This window comes from Triticum aestivum, chromosome 5B, assembly GCF_018294505.1.
Source record: "Triticum aestivum cultivar Chinese Spring chromosome 5B, IWGSC CS RefSeq v2.1, whole genome shotgun sequence".
Classification (NCBI taxonomy): Eukaryota; Viridiplantae; Streptophyta; class Magnoliopsida; order Poales; family Poaceae; genus Triticum; species Triticum aestivum.
The window spans coordinates 2,915,859-2,919,674 of record NC_057807.1 but is presented as its reverse complement, the minus strand read 5'-3'; positions in this window follow the sequence as shown (position 1 = coordinate 2,919,674).

The following is a 3,816-nucleotide window of genomic DNA, read 5'->3' as shown; positions in this document are numbered from 1 at the left end:
AAATGGTGTGAATCCGGTTGTGCGGTTTGGCGTGGTCCGCAGCCCCCAGAGTACAAAGTCGAGCTCCTCTACCCAGTGCGTGTTAGAGTCCATGAGGGACCGCACTAATCTGGGTTTGATGCCGCTCATGATTAGACCATTTGCTCATTCCACTTGACCATTAGTTTGAGGGTGATAGACTGAAGCATAGTCAAGCTTGATGCCCATGTTCTTGCACCAGAGTTTAACCTCGTCGGCCGTGAAGTTCATGCCGTTATCAGTGATGATGCTGTGGGGGACGCCGAAATGGTGTACTACCCCGGATATGAAGTCTATCACAGGTCCTGATTCTGCCGTTTTAACCGGCTTGGCCTCTATCCATTTGGTGAATTTGTCCACCATGACCAATAAGTATTTGTGCTTGTGGGTTCCCCCTTTAAGGGGTCCTACCATGTCAAGCCCCCAGACCGCGAACGGCCAGGTGATGGGTATAGTTTTGAGGGTGGTGGGTGGCATGTGGCTCTGATTAGCAAAGAGCTGGCAACCGACGCATCGTTGGACTAAGTCCTGAGCGTCCGCCCGGGTAGTCGGCCAGTAAAATCCTGTATGGAAGGCCTTGCCTACAAGGGCCCGGGCTGTGGCGTGGTGCCCGCCGAGTACGGCGTGAATTTCGGCCAGAAGATTTCGCCCTTCGTCTTCGTAGATACACCTTTGAAGGACTCCGGTTGTGCTTTTCTTATATAGTTCTCCCTCATGGACTTTGTAGGCTTTAGATCGCCGAACTATGCAGCGGGCCTCATTTTGGTCTTCGGGGAGTTCCTGCCTCAGTAAGTAGGCTAGGAATGGTTCCATCCACGGGGCAATTACTGCCATTATTTCGTGGGCTGAATGTGTTACTTCATTGGTTATGTCAGAATCGTCTGAGTTAGGTGATGCAGCTGGTTCCGGATTGTTATGTCCGGACTCCTCTTCCCATGATACGGATGGCTTGAAAAGTCGTTCCAGGAAGATGTTCGGAGGGACGGCATCGCGTTTTGCGCCGATGCGTGCCAACACGTCTGCTGCCTGGTTATTGTCCCGGGCTACATGGTGGAATTCGAGTCCCTCGAACCGAGCTGACATTTTTAGCACAGCGTTACGGTAGGCTGCCATTTTTGGATCCTTGGCGTCAAAGTCTCCATTTATTTGGGATATTGCGAGGTTTGAATCCCCGCGCACCTCTAGGCGTTGAACACCCATGGAGATTGCCATCCGGAGGCCATGTAGAAGGGCCTCGTATTCGGCTGCGTTGTTGGAGTCCATGTACATTATTTGAAGTACATATTGGACTGTGTCTTCGGTTGGGGACGTCAAGACGACGCCAGCCCCCAAGCCCGCCAACATCTTGGAGCCGTCGAAATGCATGATCCAATTGGAGTACGCGCCGTACTCTTTAGGGAGTTCGGCTTCGGCCCATTCAGCGATGAATTCAGCCAGGACTTGCAACTTTATAGCCCGCCGTGGCTTGTAGGTTATGTCAAATGGTAAGAGCTCAATGGCCCATTTTGCAATCCTGCCCGTTGCGTCGCAATTGTTTATAATAACGTTGAGAAGTACTTCGGAGGCAACTGTTATGGAACACTCTTGAAAGTAGTGTCGCAGCTTCAGGGATGCCATGAACACCGCATATGCTATCTTTTGATAATGTGGGTATCAGGACTTGCATGGAGTCAAGACAGTGGATATAGAGTACACTGGTTTTTGAAGAGGGAATTTGTGTCCTTCTGTTTCTCGTTCGACGACGAGTACCGCGTTGACAACTTGATGTGTTGCTGCGATATATAATAGCATTGGTTCGCCCAGATTGGGCGCAGCCAGGACCGGATTTGTTGCCAATACGGCTTTAAATTCTTCGAGTCCGGCCGTGGCGGCATCCGTCCATTCGAAACGTTCGGTGCGTCGGAGGAGGCGATAAAGGGGCAGTGCCAAATGGGAGATGAAGCGGCTTAGAGCCGCCACGCATCCAGTTAGCTTTTGTATTTGCTTGAGGTCTTTTGGAATATCCAATTGTGACAGAGCTCGGATCTTGGATGGGTTTGCTTCAATTCCTCTACCGGATACAATGAAGCCCAAGAGCTTTCCGGCTGGTACGCCGAAAACGCATTTTTCCAGGTTGAGCTTAATGTCATATGCTCGGAGGTTGTCGAATGTCACCCTCAAGTCGTCTACTAGAGTTTCGACGTGTTTGGTCTTGACGACCACATCGTCTACATATGCCTCGACTGTTTTACCTATCTGGGTAGCCAGACATGTCTGAATCATGCGCTGATATGTTGCGCCGGCGTTTTTGAGTCCGAAGGGCATTGTGTTGAAGCAGAATGGTCCATATGGACTAATAAATGCTGTTGCAGCCTGGTCTTTTTCTGCCATCTTTTTTTGATGGTATCCGGAGTATGCGTCGAGGAAGCACAATGAATCGTGCCCTGCGGTAGCGTCGATGATTTGGTCGATGCGAGGGAGAGGGAAGGATTCCTTTGGGCAAGCGTTGTTAAGGTCTTTGAAATCGACACAAAGGTGCCAGGATTTGTCCTTTTTTGGTACCATTACCAGATTGGCTAGCCAGTCCGGATGTTTGATGTCTCTGATGAATCCCTCTTCTAAGAGTTTGGCTAGCTCCTCTCCCATTGCCTGTCTTTTTGGTTCGGAAAATCGCCGAAGAGCCTGTTTGACAGGCTTGAATACTTTTAGGATATTTAGGCTGTGCTCTGCCAGTCTGCGTGGGATTCCTGGCATGTCTGAGTGGTGCCAGGCGAAAATGTCCCAATTTTCCCGAAGGAATTCTCGTAGTGCGGATTCGACATCGGGATTTAATTGTGCCCCAATGGAGGCCGTCTTTGTGGGGTCGGTTGGATGGACCTGGAATTTGACTATTTCGTCTGCTGGTTTAAAAGAGGTGGACTTGGACCTCTTGTCGAGTATCACATCGTCCCTATCCACCATGGAGCGCAGCGCAGTTAGTTCCTCTGCCGCTAGGGCTTCGGATAGTGCCTCTAGGGCTAATGCGGCTGTCTTATTTTCGGCACGGAGTGCAATATCTGGATCACTGGCCAGAGTGATGATTCCATTGGGGCCGGGCATTTTAAGCTTCATGTACCTGTAATGGGGTATAGCTTGGAAGATTGTGAATGCCTCTCGCCCTAACAAGGTGTGATATCCGCTGCCGAATGGGCCCACTTGGAACGTGACCTCTTCGGACCTGTAATTGTCCGGCGAGCCGAACACTACATCGAGTGTAATTTTTCCTGTGCAGCGTACTTCTCGACTAGGGATTATCCCCCTCAAGGTTGTGCTGCTTCGCTCAATGCGGCTCCAGTCAATATCCATTTTTTGAAGGGTTTCCTCGTAGATGAGGTTTAATCCGCTGCCGCCATCCATGAGTACCTTGGTAAGGCAAAAGCCGTCCACTATCGGACTGAGGACCAATGCGGCTGGTGCTCTAGCTGTTCGGAATTTAGGTTCATCGCTGGCGTTGAAGGTGATAGCCGTGTCACTCCATGGATTTGCTGTTGCTACTTGGTAGACTTCGGCGAGGCTGCGGATTGTTCGTTTTCGCAAGTTATTTGATGTGAAAGTCTCGAAGACTGTTAATACCGTACCGGTACTGCTGGGCTGTTTGCCCGGGGCTAAAAAGCCTTCACAACTTTTGGCCACCCGCCGTAGTATCCAACATGCTCGAAGGCTGTGTGTTGGAGTGGCGCCCTCTGTACTGTGGATTTTGCAGGGTCCGTTGAGCCAGCCCTCCAGTACGGTTCCATGCCCTTTAGGGGGTTTTTGCTTTTTGGTTTTTAACCCAGGTGC